At 42.6% G+C, this 23,135-nt stretch overlaps 1 protein-coding gene and 1 pseudogene across 4 annotated transcripts in view; one reads left to right on the forward strand and one right to left on the reverse strand.

Moving 5' to 3' along the window:
• The window catches only part of MGAT5 (alpha-1,6-mannosylglycoprotein 6-beta-N-acetylglucosaminyltransferase), a 409,267-nt gene that overhangs the window by 165,278 nt on the left and 220,854 nt on the right, over positions 1–23,135 (reverse strand). The window lies entirely within an intron of this gene.
• LOC308248707 (L-lactate dehydrogenase A chain-like) lies at positions 10,935–11,933 on the forward strand (annotated as a pseudogene). Its single transcript has one exon. The product of its transcript is annotated as an L-lactate dehydrogenase A chain-like (transcript).

The raw sequence follows: 23,135 nt of genomic DNA on the forward strand, positions 1-23,135 counted from the left end.
TCCCACAAGTGTGCAAGGTTAAAAGCTTATAACAAATCCTTTAATACACACAAGTACATGTGTGCATGTGCACTCACGTGCAAACACACACACATCGTGCAAACACACACACACACATCCCTTCCTAGTGGTTCTGCTTCTCTGATTGAATACTGACAGAGACAAATTAAAGCCAAAATTGGTTGTTTGAAAAGATGAATACAATTTATAACCCCCCTAGCAAGCATGATCAAGAAAAAGAAAATATAAATGAGCAATATTAGGAACTGAGATAGGATGTCACTAAAAATCCATAGATGCTGAAAGAATAACAGAAAATTATGAACAACTTATGGCAACATGGTTTATAATTTGGAAGAAATGATGGGCTGATGTATTTCTGGCAGCATTATTCGTAACAGTCCCAAACTGGAAATGACTCATATGTCCATTATCAGAAAAAGAAATAAATCTATTATGCTAATTTCATAAAACAGAATACTATTCTGTGATTAAAAAATAAAACAAAAAAAATGAACTACTGATATGTGTAACACCATAGATGAAGCTCAAAAATGTTATGCTGAGAAAAAAAAGCCAGACACACAAAAATGTTTATCCTGTATGATTTCATTTTTATGAAACTCAACAACAGGCAAAATTAATCTATGGTGATAGAAATCAGAAAAACGACTGCCCATGGGGGATGGAGACTGTGTAAGGAGGCATGAGGGAACATTCTGGGGTGACAGATATGCTCTGTTACTTGCCTGCGGTGCAGCTTTTATGGATATACACATTTATCAAAACTCATCAAATGCTACACTTCAAATCTGTGCCTTGCATTATATGTAATTTCACTCTTACATAAAAATTAAGCTAAGTTGCTTTAAAAACGCTTTCTCGATCATATGGAGGCAAGATGGCGACCGGCAGGAAGGTAGGGAGGGAGAGTGTGTGAGAGAGTGAGGGAGCGATAGAGGTGTGTGTGAAAGTGTGTGTGTGAGTGAAATAGGGACAGTTAGACCGTGCAGTTCTTCCAGGGGGCTGCCAATCCAGGGAGTCTTAGACTGCAAAACCCCACGGCCGCTGCAAACACTCTGGGGAGGACACCGGCAGCACAGAGACCACGCCATCTTGAAGAACAGAACTGCTTGAGACTAGGATCCTAGCCTCGCCACCACCCAGTCTGGTCTCTCAGAAGCAAACCAGGACCCTACAGCCGCTCTGGTAGAAGACCTGCCACCACAGCTGCAGACCCAGGGACACCAGGACTCCAGGCACCCGGCTGCAGATTTCTGTGAGTCACAAAGCCAATCCCCCTCCCCCGCCGCCCCCGCAGCAGCAACATAGAAACTACCAGACCCCAGCCACACAATAAGGCTTTCTGCACACACAAAGCAGTGGCGACTCTGCCTGACTTTGAACCTTGGTGTCAGACACGGAAAGTTTGTCTCCCGTGACTAGTCTCCGTGCCCAGACAGGGAGGCTGAGCAGAATTCGAGCCTAGCTGCTCACCCCTAGGGAGGTGGTCTTCTGTGACCAGATCCCACAGCCACGCAGGTCAGGGAGACAGCTCTGAACTTGAGCCCAGACTTGCGAACTCAGGGGAATTTGTCTCCTGCAATTCATCTCCACGCCCAGGCAGGAAGGCAGTCCTGAATTTGAGCATAGGTGCACGACCTTGGGGAGATTGTATTCTGTGACCAGGTCCTATGCCCACACAGGGAGACAGCACTGAATTTGAGCCTGGGGGTGCAAACCCGGGGAGTTTGTTTCCCATGACCAGACCTTGCACCTTAGCAGAGAGGCTGTGGTGAATTTGAACCTGGATGTGAGTTCTCAAGGAGTTAGTTCCCCACGACCATACCCTGTGCCCACACAGGAAGGCAGCGCTGAATTTGAACCTGGGTACATGGACACAGGGAGTTTGTTTTCCACAGTGCACACCCGCATGACCAGACCCCAAACCCACACTAAGGGGCAGAGCCACCTGACTTTGATTCAGGGCAAGCGCACACAGAAGGCTGTTTACCGCAGGGCAGAAGTGGACCTCTTGCCAACACAGTGCAACTGAGCAACCCGGTCTCCCAGGCAGATCGGGGACCATGAATCTCCACACAAGAGGCAGCACTGACCACCAGTGACTAGAGTCCGTTCCTCATTATGTGCACCTGAGATCCCTGGTTCCCAGTACATTCACACTAAGAGCCAGTGACTCCAATTCTTGGCGCATGTGCACACAGGGATCTGATTCTCAGTGTGAGGTAGCACCAAGAAACAGAGACTCTGATACTCGATTCTCAGCATGGACACAGGGAGCCTCTGACTCCTGACACGCAGTAGATTTTTGGCACACGCCAGTGGGTTCTCTGTTTCAACGTGGTGCAGGCAGGGTCCATGATTCTAGGTGCACACACGAAGCCACACTAAGCGCCTGTGACTCTGACCCAGGGCGAGTACGGTTCCCACCAACCCACAGCAACTGCACGTCTTGGTATCAGAGCTCTTCAGTGACTCTTGGGGGGGGGGGTGCAAAACTCCCACTGCACACAGACCAGGCTCCCGCAACTCAACATCTGAACCTTCTGGTGATAATCAGAATGGGGAGACAACAAAGCAATCCCCAGAGGAAAGAAAAGGAGGAATTGCCAAGTAAGGAAATAAGTGTAATGGAAGCATGCAACATGAAAGAAAAAGAATTAAGAGTAATGGTCATACAGCTCATACACCAGATGGACGAAAAAAATCAACAACCTATGCAAAAATCAGGAAGAAATGAAAAATGATATAGCTACAATCAAAAACACCATGGAAGGCTTCAACAGTAGACTAGAAGAAGCAGAGGACCAAATCAGTGACTTAGAAGATCAGGTACAGAAACAAGCCCAATCTGAACAGCAACTAGAGAAAAAAATTAAAAAGCAGGAGGAGAGCCTAAGGGAGCTTTGGGACAATGCAAAACAAAATAACATACGTATAATAGGGCTGCCAGAAGGACAAGAAGAGCAGCAAGGATTAGAAAATTTACTTGAAGAAATAATGACAGAAAATTTCCCTGATATGGGGAAGAAAAAAGTTACTCAAGTACAAAGAGTCCCAAGCAAGATGATCCCAAAAGACCCACACCAAGACACACCATAATTACAATGGCAAATGTCATCGACAAAGAGAGAATCTTAAGGGCTGCAAGAGAGAGACAGAAAGTTACCTACAAAGGATCCCCCATCAGATTATCAAATGATTTCTCAACAGAAACACATCAAGCTAGAAGGGAATGGAAGGAGATATACAAAGTGATGCAAAGCAAGGGACTCAATTCAAGAATACTCTATCCAGCAAGACTATCAATCAAAATTGAAGGGGAAATCAGAAGCTTCACAGACAAAAAAAGGCTAAGGGAGTTTATCACTACCAAACCAGCAATGCAAGAAATGCTAAAGGGAATGCTGTAAGAAGAAGAAACAAAAAGGTAAGAAGGAACACAGCCTCAAAAAATAAAAATGGCTACAAACAAGTACCTTTCAATAATAACTTTAAACGTAAACGGACTAAATGCTCCAATCAAAAGACATCGAGTGGCTGAATGGATAAAATATATTACCCATATATATGCTGTCTACAAGAGACCCACCTCAGAACCAGGGACTCACACAGACTGAAAGTGAATGGATGGAAAAATATCTTTCAGGCAAATGCAAATGAAAAAAAAGCTGGGGTAGCAATACTTATATCTGACAAAATAGACCTCAAAGTGAAGGCCATAACAAGAGATAAGGAAGGCCACTTCATAATACTAAAGGGATCGATACAACAACAGGATATAACCCTGATAAACATATATGCACCCAATGCAGGAGCACCCAAATACATAAAAAATCTCCTGGGAGATATCAAGAGAGAGATAAACAACAATACAATCATAGTAGGGGACTTTAATACACCATTGACATCACTGGATAAATCCTCTAGACAAAAAATCAGCAAAGAAACAACAATCCTAAATGACTCACTAGATCAGATGGACTTAATTGACATCTTCAGAATGTTTCACCCCAAAGCTGCAGAATATACGTTCTTCTCAGGTGGACATGGGACATTTTCAAAAACAGACCACATACTGGGTCACAAGCAAAGTCTCCCCAAATTTAAGAAGACTGAAATCATACCAAGCATCTTTTCAGACCACAATGGCATAATATTAGAAATAAACAACAATAAAAACAATCCAAAATGCTCAAACACTTGGAAGCTGAATAGCATGTTATTAAATATTGATTGGGTTACCAATGAGATCAAAGAAGAAATAAAAAACATTCTGGAAACTAATGACAATAAAAACACAACAATCCAAAACCTATGGGACACAATGAAAGCAGTCCTGAGAGGGAAGTTTATACCTCTACAGGCCTACCTCAAAAAACAAGAAAAAATGGTAGTAAATCATCTAATGCTGCAACTCAAAGAATTAGAAAGAGAGCAACAAGAAAAGCCCAGAGTGAGCAGAAGGAAGGAGATAATAAAGATTAGAGCAGAAATAAATGACAGAGAGACCAAAAAAACAATACAAAAGATCAATGAAACCAAGAGCTGGTTCTTTGAAAGGATACACAAGATTGATGAACCTCTAGCCAGGCTCACCAAGAAGAGGACTCAAACAAAATCAGAAATGATAGAGGCGAAATAACAACAGACCCCATAGAAATACAAAGGATTGTTAAAAAATATTATGAACAACTCTATTCCAACAAACTAGACAACCTGGAGGAAATGGACATATTCCTAGAAAAATACAACCTTCCAAAACTCAATCAGGAAGATTCTAAAAATCTCAATAGGCCTATAAGTATGGAAGAAATTGAAGCAGTCATCGAAAAGCTTTCAGCAAACAAAAGCCCAGGCCCAGACGGCTTCACAGGAGAGTTATACCAAACATTCAAGGAAGAACTAAAACCTATCGACAAAGGAGGCATGAACATAAAATGGAGTCAAGACAGTCTCTTCAATAAATGGTGTTGGGAAAATTGGACAGATACATGCAAAAAAATGAAACTAGACCACCAACTTACACCATACACAAAAATAAACTCAAAATGGATAAAGGACTTAAACATAAGACGGGAAACCATAAAAATACTAGAGGAATCCACAGGCAGCAAAATCTCAGACAAATGCCGAAGGAACTTCTTCACTGATACTGCTCCTAGGGCAATGGAAAATAAAGAGAAAATAAACAAATGGGACTACATCAAAATAAAAAGCTTTTGCAAAGCAAAAGAAACCATCAACAAAACAACAAGGAAGACCACTACATGGGAGAACATATTTGCCAATGTTATCACTGATAAGGCTTTAATCTCCAACATTTACAGGGAACTCATACAACTCAACAAAAGGAAGATAAACAATCCAATACTAGAGTAATCCATAGGCAGAAAAGTCTCTGACATATGCCAAAGCAATTTCTTCACTGATACTGCTCCTGGGGCAATGGAAACTAAAGAGAAAATAAACAAATGGGACTACATCAAAATAAAAAGCTTTTGCACAGCAAAGGAAACCATCAATAAAACAACAAGAAAGCCCACTGCATGGGAGAACATATTTGCCAATGATTATCAACCATAAGGGTTTAATCTCCAACATTTACAGGGAACTCATGCAGCTTAACAAAAAGAAGATACACAACCCAATGAAAAAATGGGCAACTGATCTAAATAGACACTTTTCGAAAGAAGACAGAAGGAAGGCCAAGAGACATATGAAAACATGCTCAAAGTCACTAATTATCCGAGAGATGCAAATCAAAACGATAATGCAGTACCATCTCACACCTGTCAGAATGGCTATCATCAACAAATCAATAAATGACAAATGTTGGTGAGGATGCGGAGAAAAAGGAACCCTGGTGCACTGCTGGTGGGAATGCAGACTGGTGCAGCCACTGTGGAGAATAGTATGGAGTTTTCTCAAAAACTAAAAATGGAACTCCCATTTGACCCAATAATACCACTTTTAGGAATATATCCCAAGAAGCTAGAAGCATCAATCAGAAAGGATATATGCACCCCTATGTTCATAGCAGCACAATTTACCATAGCTAAGATCTGAAAACAGCCTAAGTGCCCATCAACGGATGAGTGGATTAAAAAACTGTGGTACATCTACACAATGGAATATTACGCTGCGCTAAAAAAGAAGGAATTCCTCCCATTTGCAACAACATAGATGGAACTGGAGAGCATTATGCTAAGTTAAATAAGCCAGTCAGAGAAAGATAAGTATCACATGATCTCACTCATTTGTGGAATATAATGAACAACATAAACTGATGAACAAAAACAGTTCCAGAGACAGAGAAACATCGATCAGACCATCAAACCTTGGAGGGAAGGTAGGGGAGGGTCGGGGTAAGGGGGAGAGATCAACCAAAGGACTTGTATACATGCATATGGGCCTAACCAATGGACATAGACAACAAGGGGCTGAGGGCATGAGTGGGGGGCTGGGAAGTAATGGGGAAGAAGGACACGTATGTAACACCTTAATTAATAAAGAAATTAAAAAAAATAAATGTAATCATATACTATGCAATCTTTTGTGTCTGTCTCCTTTTGCTCAGCTAAAGTTTATGAGATTCATTCATATTGTGTGTACAGTAGTGAGTTCTTTTCCATTGCTGAATAATATACCATTGTATGAGCACACTACAATTTGTTTATCCGTTCACATGTTGATGGATTATTTTCAGGGGTTTCTATGAATAAAACTGCTGTGAACATTTGTGTCTAAAAAAAAAAAATGCTTTCTCTATGATTTAGGAATACAGATGAGGGAACATTATTTCCCTTGCTAATCTCCATTTATTAATCCTTTACCAACCACCTTGATGGAAATACTTATTTTCCAATAAGCTCCTAGATATCTTAATGCACCTCCAATAATAGTCCCTTCAATGGCTCCAGTGTCATACGTTTCACTGTGGGCTGACCCTGCAAAGGGCTCTGTCAGTTTAGATTGGCTACAAAAGCAGAGCGGGAACAGGAAGTTTAATCTGTATTCCTGAAATTACAAATCTCGAAGTACAATCTGCTGGTTAAGTGTTTTTCTTGGTCACTGACTGTATCTAGGCATCCTTTATTTGGAGTAGATTACTTCACTGTGTTTTTACAGTGCTCCACTGAAAGCTGAAGAGGGGCATATGTAACAGCCTGCACTCTAAAATGTAACTGCATGTGGGCAGAAAGAGTGGGCAGTCCCAGGACATAATTCACCTGCACACACTCAATATAGGAGAGGCTGTGATCCACTCCTCCCAGTCTGTGGGCTTTGACAGAAATCACTTAACTTCAATTAACAATATGCAACCCTGTTTCTCAGCCTACTTGTAGGATGCGGCTTTCTGCCTCTCATACTAAGCTACGAAATCAGTACTGAGAAGAGAAAACGGTCTAAGAGAGGGAACCAGGAGGAGTACTTAGAAATCTTTCATTTCTCAGCATCAGGCGGAGTCATAAACCAGAGCTTTGGTCAGAGAATGGTTGCTTCTTGTGGAAGTTACAGTGAACAACCAGCAGTGTAAGGAATTAATCTCACTTTACTTCCATTCTGTTCACTAGAACACAGAAACTAATCTAATAGCAACCTCTGCCACAGCACTGCGGAACAAAGAGTAATGATTCATGATTTCTATAGTGAGAGGACAAAATTGCAGGATATGCGCTTGGAGTATTCTGAGTTCCCTGTAAGTTCAGCACCAGGCAAAGGGAAGACTGGGGAGGAGCTTGTGGGGAAGGCTGAAATCTAGAAGGTCCTCATGCAGACACACTCCATTTAAAAGAACAAGATCAAAGAGCTCCAAAACCTTAAATATAAATCTTCTTTTCATTTATCAACTTAATGAAGGTCATGTAAATAGCTTTCAACATCGTATCCAGTCTTCAGGTTCAGCTCACACTCTCCCTTAATTGTGAAACTTTGCAAGAGTATTTCAGCTCAAATAGGCACCTTCAGGCTGCCTGTGAGCTTCTGCAACTGTCTTGTGTTCACTTGGTTCACTAATTGGGGTGTGTTTGTGTGAGCAAACCTGAGCATAACACAAAAATATTGCAAATCAATAAGACTAAGTTCTGCAAGGTCAGTGACCATAGATCAGCCTTCTTTTGTATTTTCCCAGAACAAAAGAAAACAAAGGCTCACAGAAATTGAGATAGATTTTGTGAATTAAAGATGATGATAATGGTGCTGGTACTTGGAAAGATCAGATATGAACCCCAGGGGAGAAAAACAAATGACAAGCACATATGTTTCTGGGAGAGATGGAAAAATGCTCTTAGAAAGACCAAGGTAAGTATATTATTCTCAAATGAGGACATCTCTCTGTCAGAGGAAAGGGGAAGAATCATTTTTTAAATGTCACTCTCTTCTTCTATTCTTCTTTTGCCTTCCTCATTCAAAGGGAAAGTAGAGTCAAAATGCTTTCATGCTTTTTGTTACTTTGAAATCATCTCAATTTTTACACATTACATGCAACCAACCCCAATTCCAATCTGTGACTCCTATCCACCAAACACAAATAGCCCCACCACTATGACCACCCTTCCACACCACAGCCACCATAACCAACCCTCCCCACACAGGACCACCACCCAGCATAACTACTGCCCACCACACAAACAACCCCTTTCTTGATTCCCAGCCTAGACTCAGTTCTTTGGTAAACTTCTGATCACATCTAATCAAAACAGACTCTAAGGGCTCAACCATACTTATTTGTGGTCCTGAATTTATGTCATATTGAAAACTAGAGGCCTGGTGCATGAAATTCACGCACGGGGGGGAAGGGTGTCCCTCAGCCCAGCCTGAACCCTCTCCAATATGGGACCCCTCGAGGGATGTCCGACTGCCCTCTTACAATCCAGGACTGCTGGCTCCCAACTGCTCGCCTGCCTGCTTTCCTGATTGCCCTTAACCGCTTCTGCCTGCCAGCCTGATCACCCCCTAACCACTCTCCTGCCAGCCTGATTGATGCCTAACTGCTCCCCTGCCAGCCTGGTCACCCCTAACTGCCCTCCCCTGCAGGCCTGGTCCCCCCCAACTGCCCTCCCCTTCAGGCCTGGTCACCTCTAACTGCCTTCCCCTGCAGGCCTGATACCCCCCAACTGCTCTCCCCTGCAGGCCTGGTCACCTCTAACTGCCCTGCCCTGCAGGCCTGGTCCCCCCCAACTGCTCTACCCTGCAGGCCTGGTCACCCCTAACTGCCCTCCCCTGCAGGCCTGGGTCCCTCCCAGCTGCCTTTCCCTGCAGGCCTGGGTCCCTCCCAACTGCCTTTCCCTGCCGGCTTGGTCACCCCTAACTGCCCTCCCCTGCAGGCTTGATCATCCCCAACTGCCCTCCCTTGCAGGCCTGGTCCCTCCCAACTGCCCTCCGCTGCTGGCCATCTTGTGGTGGCCATCTTGTGTCCACATGGGGGCAGGATCTTTGATCACATGGGGGCAGCCATCTTGTGTGTTGGAGTGATGGTCAATCTGCATATTACTCTTTTATTAGATAGAATAGAGGCCTGGTGCACAGGTGTGGGCCAGCTGGTTTGCCTTGAAGGATGTCCCGGATCAGGGTGGGGGTTCCCTTGGGGTGTGAGGCGGCCTGGGCGAGAGGCCTGTGGTGGTTTGCAGGCTGGCCACGCCCCCTGGTGACCCAAGCTGGGGCCCTGGTATCTGGGGTTTATTTATCTTCTACAATTGAAACTTTGTAGCCTGGAGCGGAGCCAAGCCTTCTGCTTGCTCCGTGGCAGCAGCCATTTCTGTTGGGATTTATGTATCTTCTATAATTGAAACTTTCTAGCCTTAAGCTGAGACCTGGGCTGGCCAGGGCTGCAGAAGCTTGGCTTCCTCCATCACCGTGGGCAACCCTAGCCTCCTGCTCTTTCCAGCTCCGTGGCTGCCGCCATTTCTGTTTGGATTTATGTATCTTCTATCATTGAAACTTTGTAGCCTTGAGTGGAGGCTTAGGCCGGCAAGGGCAGGTGGAAAGCTTGGCTTCCTCCATTGCCAGAGAAACCCAAGCCTCCCTCCTGCTCTCTGTGACCGTAGCCATCTTGGTTGGGTTTATTTGCATATTCGCTCCTGATTGGTTGGTGGGCGTGGCTTGTGGGCGTGGCTTGTGGTATAGCGGAGTGATGGTTAATTTGCATATTACTCTTTTATTAGATAGGATAGGATAGCCTTCAACACCTAAAAATTCAGATCTATATCTGGACATTAAATTTTGATAAAGAAGGATTTGCAACAATTTTATTTTCATGAAGTCCAATTCTCCTTATAAATAGCTCCTTCAATTATATGATCACTCTGAGGGCTGAAAAAAAATGACTTTCTACAAATAGAAATAATATTTTAACTATATTGTTTATAAAAAGAATTCAACATTAACATATAAAGATATATTCATTCTTACTCTAAGAGAATTGCTAACATGACCTTAAATAATTAGGATAAACAGAAAACAAAACAAGACTTAAGGACTTAGTAGTTTTTCTGTTAATAACCTATGCTATTTTCTCTAAAATTTGTTGTTGTTGTTGTTAATCCTCACCCAAGGATACTTTTTTTATTGATTTTTTAAAAAGAGAGTGGAAGGAAGGGAGAGAGACAGTGAGAAAAACATTGATGCTCAAGAGACACATCAATTGGTTGCCTTCCACACAAGTTCTGATATGGCCGGGATCAGGCCGGCAACCAAGGTACTTGCCCTTGACCAGAATCGAACCTGCAATCCTTCAGCCTGAGGGCTGACACTCTAACCACTGAGAAAAACTGGCTAGGGCTCTCTAAATTTTATTAGAAAAAATTTGAAACATACATAATGGTATGAAGAATGATATAACAAATCCGTACTACCCATCACTCAGTTTCAACAGTTAATATACACTGTGAGGTACCGGAGCTGCAGCCAAAATGGCAATACTCAAGGATCAGCTGATTGTAAATCTTCTTAAGGAAGAACAGAGCCCCCAGAATAAGATTACAGTCATTGGGGTTGGTGCTGTTGGCATGGCTTGTGCCATCAGTATCTTATTGAAGGACTTGGCAGATGAACTTGCTCTTGTTGATGTCATGGAAGACAAATTAAAGGGAGAAATGATGGATCTCCAACATGGCAGCCTTTTCCTTAGAACACCAAAAATTGTCTCTGGCAAAGACTATAGTGTGACTGCAAACTCCAACCTGGTTATTATCACAGCTGGGGCTCGTCAACAAGAGGGAGAAAGCCGCCTTAATTTGGTCCAGCGTAACGTGAACATCTTTAAATTCATCATTCCTAATGTTGTGAAATACAGTCCCAACTGCAAATTGCTTGTTGTTTCCAATCCCGTGGATATCTTGACCTATGTGGCTTGGAAGTTAAGCGGCTTTCCCAAAAACCGTGTTATTGGAAGTGGTTGCAATCTGGATTCAGCCCGGTTCCGATACCTGATGGGGGAGAGGCTGGGAGTTCACCCATTAAGCTGTCATGGGTAGGTCCTTGGGGAGCATGGAGACTCTAGTGTGCCTGTATGGAGTGGAGTGAATGTTGCTGGTGTCTCCCTAAAGAATCTGCACCCTGATTTAGGCACTGATGCAGATAAGGAACAGTGGAAACAAGTTCACAAGCAGGTGGTTGACAGTGCTTATGAGGTAATCAAACTGAAAGGCTATACATCCTGGGCCATTGGCCTATCTGAGGCAGATTTAGCAGAAAGTATGATGAAGAATCTTAGGCGGGTGCATCCAATTTTTACCATGATTAAGGGTGTCTATGGAATAAAAGACGATATCTTCCTTAGTGCTCCTTGCATCTTGGGGCAGAATGGAATCTCAGATGTTGTGAAGGTGACTCTGACACCTGAGGAAGAGGCCCGTTTGAAGAAGAGTGCAGATACACTGTGGGGGATCCAGAAAGAGCTGCAGTTTTAAAGTCTTCTAATGTCATACCACCTCACTGTCTAGGCTACAGCAGGATTTTAGTTGGAGATTGCATATTGTCCTTTTTATCTGATCTGTGACTAAGAACATCAGTTTCCTAAAGATAGAGATAGTAATGGTTCATAAAACCCAGCATCTGCATCCTGATGCTGGATGGTCCTTATCTTGTGTAGTCCTAAACTGGTTAGTGTGAAATAGTTGCACCTCCTCAAAGGCACCGCTGCCAATGTTGCTCACATTACAGTTGCCCTTCAGACTAGATGTGTGTTCACTGTGTGTTACATAACTTGTGGTTCCTTTTTCTCCAATCAATCACATCCTGGGATCCAATGTAAATCCAATATTGCATGTTTTGTGCATAACTGTTCTAAAGGATCTTATTCTGTGTACTGTATGTATCAGATTAGTGTACATTGCCATATAATGTAAAAAGAAAAGTCTACATATAAATAATACAGCCAACTATCCAAGTGTCATACCAACTAAAATGCCAAATAAACCTTGAACAGTGACATATATATATATATATATACACTGTGAAATATAAGTGGCAAGAATGAACAAAAATTGGCCTTTTTCTTCTTCTTAAGGGGAAAACATTCATACTTTTATTTACCTCTAGGTTTGTCCTAATTTGTTGAGTTTTTCATGAGTAAATGTTGAATTCTCTTGAATGATTTTCTCTGTCTATTAAAATAGTATGTAATTTCTGACTTCTGTTCTAGTAATGTTAATGTAGTTAGATATTAATAAAGGAGGAAAACAAAGGGAATCAGACATTAAAAAGCCAAAAATAACTGGGGAGTTGAATAGGACACTGAGCCTGCTTGCTCCACTAGGAAGCTACAGCTTCACACACTCCACAGTGGATGTCTAAGTCCTCAAAGTGGACAGGGAGGCTCATTAACCAGTCATTACCAGGTAAGGAATAAAATAGGAAAAATTCCTATGCTAGGTGCATGGCCAGTAGAATTCAAGATTGCACAGGGTGAGATGCTTCCAATATGAGACATGTAGGAACCAAGTTAGCAACCACAGAGACCTGTCAGTCTAGCCTGGGGAAGGATAGGATTGGATAAGGAGGAAAGAACTCTGGAAGATTAGGAAATGGATTGTTTGGGGCGGGGGGGGGGGGGGTAGGAATGCAGCCCCAGTCCACAAAAGAATGGTAAAAAACCAGTCTGAAAAAATAATACTTGGTCCTTCCCAAATCTGAGATAATATAATCCTAGCTTAACAAAGAGTGTGCCTGCCTCCTTCTCCCTCTCTCTCTCCCTCTCTTCCTCTCTCCCCCCCACCCTCTCTCTCTCCTGTTCTCCTCGCACATTTAGTAGCAGCCATACGGGTCTAGGGTCCTTGGCACACTGCTGTGGCTCTAAAAGACTAAGCTTTAATATGGCACAGAATCTCTGGACACTGGTCATTGTTCATGGCTGGGAGAAGACAAGGCTGGACTATTTCCACAGTGGGACATGATGGAAATGAGACATTGGGAACTTGGGGGCAGCCTTCTATTTCCACCCAAAATAAATCTTACCATGCCACCATCTCTTTTATGTGGGTTTCTGGAATGCTTTCCTTGTGATCTCGTGAAATAACACTATTTCCATCAGTGAGAGAAATATGGTATACTAGAGGCCTGGTGCACGAATTTGTGCACCATTGGGGTCCCTCGGCCTGGCCTGCATGATCAGGCCAAAACCAGCTCTCCAACATCCCCCGAGGGGTTCCAAATTGCGAGAGAGCGCAGGCCAAGCCAAGGGACCCCACCAGGCATGATGGGAGCTGGGGAGGGACGTGGGAGGTTGGCCAGCCAGGCAGGGACCACGGGAGGGCTCCAGGGTGTGTCTGGCCCAGATTGTTCAGTCCCAGTTGGCCAGACCCCAGCAGCAAGCTAACCTACCAGTCAGAGCGTCTGCCCCGTGATAGCGACTGGTCAACTGGGCGACTGTCTGCCCCCTGGTGGTCAGTGAACATCATAGCGAGTGGTTGAGTGGACTTAGCATATCATTAGCATATTACACTTTGATTGGTTGAATGGTCGACTGGACAACCAGACACTTAGCATATTAGGCTTGTATTATATCTATATATATAAAAGCCTAAGCAACCATCGCAACCGAATGGATGATCGAGCAGGCTGCATGGGGCAACCAGGCCAGCAGAGGGGTCAGTGAGGGGTGACCAAACGACTGAGCAGCAGGCTGTGTGGGGCGACCAGGCCAGCAGGGGGTTAGTGAGGGACGACCAAACAACTGAACAGCAGGCTGCATGGGGCGACCAGGTCGGTGGGGGGGGGGGGGGGGGGAGGTTAGTCAGGGATGACCAAACGATTGAACAGCAGGCTGCGTGGGGCAACCAGGCCAGTGGCGGAGGGTGGGGGGGGGAGTTGAGGGGCAACCAGGACGGCAGGGGGGGGCAGTTAGGGGTGACCAGGCTGGTGGAGGGGCAGTAAGCAGCAACCAGGCCAGCAGGGGCATGGGGTGCAGTTGGGGGTGACCAGGCCGGCAGGGGGGGGCAGTTGGGGGCGATTAGGCTGGCAGTGGGGGCAGTGAGGGGCGACCAGGCCAGCAGGGGTGGGGGAGGGGCAGTTAGGGGTTACCAGGCAGGCAGGCAGGTGAGCAATTAGGAGCCAGCAGTCCAGGATTGTGACAAGGATGTCTGACTGCCCATTTAGGCCTGATCCCCGGGATTGGGCCTAAACCAGCAGTCGGACATCCCCCAGGGGTCCCGAATTAGAGAGGGTGCAGGCTGGGCTGAGGGGACACACCCCCATGCACGATTGTGCACTGGGCCTCTCATAGAATTATATTAGTAATTTCTAAATGTTAAACCAACCCTGCATTCCTGGGATAATTTCAATTATTCATGATATATAATCGTTTTTACATATGTTGACAGATTCAGGTTCCAAATGTCTTAAAAATTTTTATGTCTGTGTTCATAGGCGTCCATAGTCTGTAGTTTGATTTATCTATGATGTCTTTGTCTAGCTTTCATGTACAGGTAACACTGGGCTCACAGAATGGACTGGGAAGAATTCCTTCCTCCAATATTTTATAAAAAGTCTGTGAAGGATTGGTATTATTTCCTCTTTAAATATTTGACAGAATGCAGTAATGAAGCCATGTGAGCCCAGCCTCTTTTTAGAAAGAATCCTAATTAGTAGTTCCAATTCTTGTCATTGAGCTATTCAGAAGCTTTTAAGTCACTATAGATGTAATATTTTGATTCATAAGATATTTGGTCTTTATCCATGTTTCCTGGCTGACAGCTCCCCAAACCATTGGAATTTCCCAAATGTTGAGAGTGATAAAAGGTGTCTTCTATTATGTTAATGAGGTGGCTTTTGGGCCCCATCCAAGGGTAGGGGCTGGTTGCCAGGAGAATCAGTCATGGGATTAAATGGTTGGAACTTTCAGTCCCAGCTCCCCACACTCCCACCTCTGGGGAGGGAAGAGGGGTTAAAGATTGAGTTCAACTGCCAGTGACTTAGTCAATCATGACTATTAACTGAAGCTTCCATAAAACCCAGAAAGACAGCTCATTGGTCCTCTTTTTCAGAGACCTTCTACTTTGTGGAACCAGAAAGCTTCCATGTGCCACCTTCCTGGGCTCCAAGTTCCAGGAGGGCAGGAGCTCCTTTGTTTGGGACCTCACCCTATGCACATCTTCATCTGGCTCTTGATTTGTATCCTATACTATGCTTTGTAATAAATCAGTAATCTGGTGAGTAAACGGGTTTTTCTGAGTTCTGTGAGCCATACTAGAAAAGTAATTAAACCCAAAGAGAGGGTCTTTGGAACCTCCAATTTGTAGCCAGAATCACAGGTAACAGTGTGGGCTTGCAACTGGTGTCTGAAGTGTGTGTGTGGTGGGGGTGGGCAGTTTTATAGGACTAAATCCTTAACCTGTGAAATGTGATGCTAGCCCTGGGTAGATGTGTCAGAACAGAGCTGAATTCTCAGACACACTGCTGAGTTTTCTTGTATATCATTGAGTTTCTTGATAACTGCAATCTTGAATTCTGTCATTTAAATCATACTCTTCTAAGGCTTTGAGTTTGGTTTCTGGAGACTTTGTATTTCCTTTCTGTGCTCTCAAGTTGTCTTAGGTATTTGATGGATTGTTTCTCTGTCTGAGCATTTGAGATAGTGATCTTTTTTCATGTGTAGATACTATTTTGCTCCTGACAATTCAGCAGATTGATAGGTAGGGTACTTTTGTTTTCCAGTAATGGTACAATAGCATATTTGTTTCCTCTTACCTGCATTATCTGTACCTCTGGGATCACTGTGGAGTTGAATCACTTTGATTAAGTAAGGAAAGTGTTGCTGGTAGGTGGCCTCTCTGTGACCAGCTCTCCTTGGTAATGATGCACCACTCCTGTGGTAGGAGGATGTGGTGGGGGTAGAGGGCTGGTTGTAACAATTCCCAGAGCTACCTCCTTTTTCCACAGTAAATTTGGCTCTTCCTGGGTGTGTGGGGGAGAGGAGGCAGGTTCGCCATCCTGTGGCTCTGTTGCTCCCCTGCCAGTAATGGCTGTGAACTCTGCTGTTCTGTTTAAAGTTTCCCAGACACCTCTACCTCATTCTGCTGCAATGGGGTGGGGAAGGGAGATGCCTATTTTAGGAGAGAAATTGCTTCTGCCCATCTTATGCTCCAGGCTGTAGTGTGAGGACTATAGCCTAACTTCTTCCAGGCTTCCATGTTCCATAGAGCCATGGTGGGCATTGAACTAACTCTGCAGCCACCATTGTCCCTCATCCCCAACACCTGCTCTACTCATTCTAATACACCCACCTTCATATGCCCCAATGCATGGGTCTATCAGACTGTGTGTGTTGAACAGGGGATCCTTTGTTGAGTCATAGTTGTCTAACTTTTGTAAATTTAAGAAACAATGGAGCCTTCCCACGCTGCCATGATGTTGATGTCACTCTCAAGAACTAACTTTTGGTTTCATTGATTTTCTCTATTGTTTTGATTTCTATTTCATTGATTTTTCACTCTAATCTTTTTAAAAAATATATTTTTATTGATTTCAGAGAGGAAGGAAGAGGGAGAGAGAGATAGAAACATCAATGATGAGAGAGAATCATTGATCAGCTGCTTCCTGCACACCCCACACGGGGGATCAAGCCCACAATCCGGGCTTGTACCCTGACCCAGAATTGAAACGTGACCTCCTGGTTCATAGGTTGACGCTCAACCACTAAACCATGCCAGCTGGGTGATTTTCACTCTCATCTTTATTATTTCCTGACTTCTGCTTGCTTTGGGTTTTTACTCTGCTCTTCTTTTTCTAGTTTCTTAGTGTATAAGCTTAAGTTATTAGAATCTTTCATCTTTTCAAATATAAGTTCTTAAACTTATCAATCATTAATATATGTTATAAACCCAACAATATTATATTTACAGAATTTTGAAGAAGTTAAGCAAAGAAAAATGTATTTCTATTTAGCTACACTCTTGTACATTTACCCATTTACACCTTTTCTGGTATTCGTTTCTTTGTGTAAATTCAAGTTACCATCCAGTATCATTTCCTCTTAGCCCAAGGACATCTATTAGTTTTCGTATAGAGTAGATGTGCTTGGCAACAAATTCTCTGAGTTTTTCATTTGACTGGGAATGTCTTCATTTTGCCTTCACTACTGAACAATAGTTTTGCTGGAAAAAGAATTAAGTGCTAGTTTGTTTTTAATTAGCACTTTGTATAACATTGTCTTATAGTCTTCATTGTTTCTGATGTGATGATGAGTTGTTTTTCTCTTATTGCTTTCAAGATTTTCTCTTTGTCTTTCAACACCTTGACTATGATGTGTCTACATGTAAATCTGTGTTTACTAGGTGTACCAGTTAATGATGCGGATTTTTTTCAATAGATGTAGTTACACATATGTTGATATATATGCGATTTGATATGTATGCTATTTTGTTGTATTGACAACAAGCTTCAAAACTTCCTATGTCAAATTTGCTGAAGGTGTTAACATCATAGATATTTTTACACTTAAAAATGTCGAATTTGGTGCCAAAAAAAAAGAGCATTTGCAGGAAGTTTTAATTCATTACTTTATTTTGAAGAAAAAGTCATCATATACTTCGGGAAGCTTATGGTGAACATGCTCCATCCCAAGATACTTGTGAATGCTGGTTTAAAAGCTTTAAAAGTGATGATTTTGATGTGAAAAACAAAGAATGTCCAGGTCAACCGAAAAAGTCTGAAGACCAACAATTACAAGCATTATTGGATGAAGATGCATGTCAAACTTAAAAACAACTTGCAGAAAGATTAAACGCTGCTCAGCAAACAACTTCTGATCATTTATAAGCAATGGGAAAGATTTTAAAGAAAGGAAAATGGGTGCCACATCAACTGAACGAAAGACAAATGGAAAACTGAAAAGTCATCAGTAAAATGTTGCTTCAATGGCATGAAAAAAAGTCTTTTTTGCATCGAACTGTGACTGGAGATGAAAAGTGGATTTATTTTGAGAATCCCAAACCCACAAAATCATGAGTTGATCCAGGTCAACCATCAACATCGACTGCAAGGCCAAATTGCTTCAGAAAGAAGACAATGCTCTGTGTTTGGTGGGATCAGAAAGGTGTGGTGTATTATGAGCTTCTAAAACCAGGTGAAACCATTAATACTGATCGCCACCAATAACAAATAATCAATTTGAACCACACTTTGATGGTAAAATGACCAGAATGGGCCAGAAGACACAGCAAAGTAATTTTGCTTCATGATAATGCACCATCACACACTTCAAAACCAGTTAAATACACATTAAAAGATCTTGCCTGGGAAGTATTAACCCACCCGCCGTATTCACCAGACCTTGTTCCTTCAGATTACCACTTGTTCCAATTGATGGCACACGCACTTTCTGGGCAGCACTTCAAAACATACGAAGAAGTGGAAAATTGGGTCTCTGAATGGTTTGCCTCAAAACAAGAAAAGTTCTATTGGGACAATATCCACAAATTACCTGAAAGATGGGGGAAATGTGTAGCTAGCGATGGACATTACTTTGAATAAAGCACTTTTGATGTTTCTCTTGAAATTATCGTGTTTTCTTTGATTACAAAATCTGCCATTATTAACCAGTACACCTAGTATACTACTTGGAGTTCATTTGAGCATCTTGATCAGATTAATATTACTTATTAAACTTTCAGCTATTATAACTTCAAATGTTTTTTTCTGCCCCTTTCTCTCTTCTTCTAGGGCTGCTGTTACACACATACTGGTACTAGAGGCCTAGTGCATGAAATTCATGCACAGTGTATGGTTCCTAGGCCTGGCCGGAAATCAGGGCCAATCTGTGGGGTGACTGACGGGGCGACCGAGGTGCCCCTGCTGGCACCCGCCTTGGCTGGCCTGGAGCCTGCAGTCTGGGGGCAGCTCCTGCATCAAGCATCTGCCCCCTGGTGGTCAGTGCACATCATAGCAACTGGGCATTCCACCGGTGGTTCTGCCGTTGGGTCAATTTGCATATTAGGCCTTTACTATATAGGACTAGAGGCCCAGTGCATGAAATTTGTGCATTGGGAGAGGTGTCACTCAGCCTGGCCTGCGCCCTCTCACAGTCTGGGACCCCTTGGGGGATGTCCAACTGCCCGTAGGTGGCCATCCCTCTCACAGTCCGGGACCCCTCACTCCCTACTGCCTGCCTACTTGCTGCTCCTTACCGCTTGGCTCGCTGCTCCTTAGCGCTGCTGCAGAGGTGGGAGAGGCTTCCGCCACTGCCACTGTGCTCTCCAGCCATGAGCCCGGCTTCTGGCTGAGCAGCGCTCCCCCTTTGGGAGTGCACTGGCCACCAGGGGGCAGCTCCTGTTGAGTGTTTGTCCCCTGGTGGTCAGTGTGCATCATAGTGACTGGTTGTTCTGCTGTAACGGTTGCTTAGGCTTTTATTATATAGATGCTTAAACTCATACAGGTTTCTCATCATTCCTTTTATAGTCTGTTCTTCAGTTTGGATAATTTCCATTTATCTACTTTCAAGTCCACTAATTATTTCTTTCAACATCTCTAATACTGCATGAGCCTCTTATATGAATTTTTCATTTCAGCTATTTTACTTTTGAACTCGAGAATTTCCATTTGGTTATTTTATATAGTTTCCCTCTTTGTTGTGATTTTCTACTTAGAGAGTCATTGTTGTCATACTTTTTTTCAGTGTTTAAACATGGTTTCCTTTAGTTCTTATAGTAACTGCTTTGAAGGCTCTATCTGCTAAGGTCAAGATCTGAACTACTCAGAGATAGTTTTTATTAACTTTTCCCCCTCTTATTATGATTACTTTGTTTCTTTGCATGTCTCATAATTTTTTGCTGAAACTAGGCATTTTAGATATATATTGTAGCAGCTCTGGGTTCTGACTTTCCCCCTGAGAGTTGTTGTTGGTATTATTTTGTTTGTTTAGTTATTTGCCTAGACTGAATATATGGAATCTGTTTCCTCCATAACCTCCATAATGTTTGGCTGTTGAATTTGCTCATTTTTTTTTGCATTTGTTTTTTAATTCTTTTTTTTTTTTTTTTTAAGCCTAGAGTCCTAAGGATCACTCCTGGGTCTTCAAAGCTCAGTAATCAGCCAATAATTGGTTGCAAGTTGTGTATAAACACTTCAAGACAGCAAACTTTTCACCCTCTAACAATGAATCTGTGTGTCTATTGGTAGAACATTCAATATTCAGAAGTATTTAAAACTAGCCTTTATTTTCTGCCATACCTTCTTGTGCATGAATACAGGTTCATGGTCAGGTAAGTATGAGTGGACACTGTAGAATCTCCCAAGCAGAGTCATAGAGAGCTTATCAAAGCTCCTTGTGGCTTTCTCTTTCCAGATCTCCATACTATTATCTGGCTAATCTTTTGTTTCATTGCTTGCCCCAAACCAGAAGGTAACCTCAGTCTAGCTGAGCCAGTGGTATTCACATTCATTTGCCAAGATCACTACTGTTACTGACTGGACATGGGACTTTTCTGTGCTCACCTCCAAATCAAGTCAAGCCGCTCTCTATCAAGGAAGCTGCTGGCTTTCTTAGCCTGAAATGATTATATTCAAGTTTATCCTGTTTTGTCATTGCCTTTTTTGTAGAAGATTGGCCAAGCTACTCGCTCTGCCATACTGAAAGTCCTGCCTCAAACATAAACTGTGTTTACAAAAAATCTACAAATAAGTTAGTCATAATCACTAGTTTGGGAAATCAAAATTTTCATCTGTCTTCCCTTTTCTGGATTCTAGAGCTTTTACCATTTGAAAAAAAAATTTGTTTTCTTTTCCTAATCAAATAGCAAGTTTATTTTAGGAAAGTAAAATAAATAACAGGTGAATGAGAGGTTACATGACATAGTTGGATTACCACATCTACAGAATAAGGTCAGTTGTATAAAAAGATTCTCTATAAGGAATAAGGAAAGTGGTTTTCTTTCAAGTATTAAACTTAATTCCACAGGGTGAAAAGGTCAAAAAAATAAAGAGAGTGGTAAAAAGAGAGGACGGAAAATAACCTTAAGTTCTAGTGATATGCTAGAAAGGGGAGGGGGTGGGGCAAATATTTAACCTTCCATCAATAAAATCTTGAAGCCAAGAATATTAAGAACAGGAAATTCAGGGGTGGGGCGGAGAATGAAGCCAGCAACTCCCTCAATACCAAACCAAGTAATTTAATATTTGGTGTTTATTAGTGCCCACAAATTCTTGACATTGACTTCCAGGTATAGATAGTTATATATGATCATAGTGAATAGTTAAGTTGTATATTATTTTTTAAGTACCTGGTATCCATCCCCAATTCCCTAAAACCATGGTTGGCAAACTGCGGCTCGCGAGCCACATGCGGCTCTTTGGTCCCTTGAGTGTGGCTCTTCCACAAAATACCACAGCCTGGGCGAGTCTATTTTGAAGAAGTGGCGTTAGAAGAAGTTTAAGTTTTAAAAATTTGGCTCTCAAAAGAAATTTCAATCATTGTACTGTTGATATTTGGCTCTGTTGACTAATGGGTTTGCCGACCACTGTCCTAAAACTTAACCCTATAAAAAACATGACTCAAATACAGTTGGTTCTGCCTATCCTGCTGCACAAAATTTAATGAATTCAGTCTGTTCCCACTCTCTTCTCCCTCCGTCTCACCTCTTTGCCTAAATGGCCAAGATCATGGTATTTCTTTTTCCAGTCAAAATTCAAATAAGAACAAACGTGTGCTTAAGGCTGCCAAATATTACTATATGAACCGCTCCTTGTTTCTGAATGATTTCACCTCACTTTCTAACTCCCAAATAAAGCTGAAGTCATTTTTGGGTCCCACTTCAAATACTAAGCCCATAACTTCTTATGATTTGGAAGGAATGTTGTGAAACCATCTAACCTGTCTCCTGATCCTTAACCAGAACTCAGATGAAGAGAGGGGAACACTTGTTGTGTAAAGGTAAAGCGAGCTACCGAAATACAAACTGCAATGTGGTGTAACTCAAGCTTCCCGAAACCACTGCCAGGTTTCAGAGCTGCCCAGGAGAAACTCCAAACAACCCTTTCCTGTTTGCTTGAAGCCAGTGACATTACCGACAAGCCACTATCAGGCCACTGCAGTTGTGTTGCTCTAGCAATCTTGGGAGAGAATCTGTATGATGTGTCAAAATGGAATAAATATTCTTATTAAGTGATAATGAAACTGCCTATTAAAATTAAGACAGAGAAGAAAGAGTGAGAATAAAAGAGGAGGCCAATATTTTTAACACCATGAAGATTTATTTCCCATTTTATCCTATTTCAAAGCTCTAATGTTTGGGAATGAATTACTGAAAGAGGTCCCCAAGATGATCATGTTTTCCCTACCTGCCTGACAAAAGCCCACTGACCCGCCAATTCCCAGCAGCCTCAGTAGATATCTAGCATGACCCAGCTCTACTAACTTCGACTTATAAGTAGCTTAACCATAACTTCTAGAATTTTCTGGCCACTACAAGTCTCCAATTTCCCTTTTCTGGCATTTTTACTAGTAAATCCCTTAAGAGTCACCAAATGTCAATAAATGCATGGGACACCCAAACTTACATGTCTGGACCTTTTCTAAAACCCTCAGCATATAGCATCACAGAACTTGACTACAATAGGATGTACCAGGAATAAAAAGCCTTTGTTACACTCTATATTTCTAAGTTTTACTCAGAAATATG

Source organism: Plecotus auritus (assembly GCF_963455305.1).
Source record: "Plecotus auritus genome assembly, chromosome: 5".
In the NCBI taxonomy this organism is placed as follows: Eukaryota; Metazoa; Chordata; class Mammalia; order Chiroptera; family Vespertilionidae; genus Plecotus; species Plecotus auritus.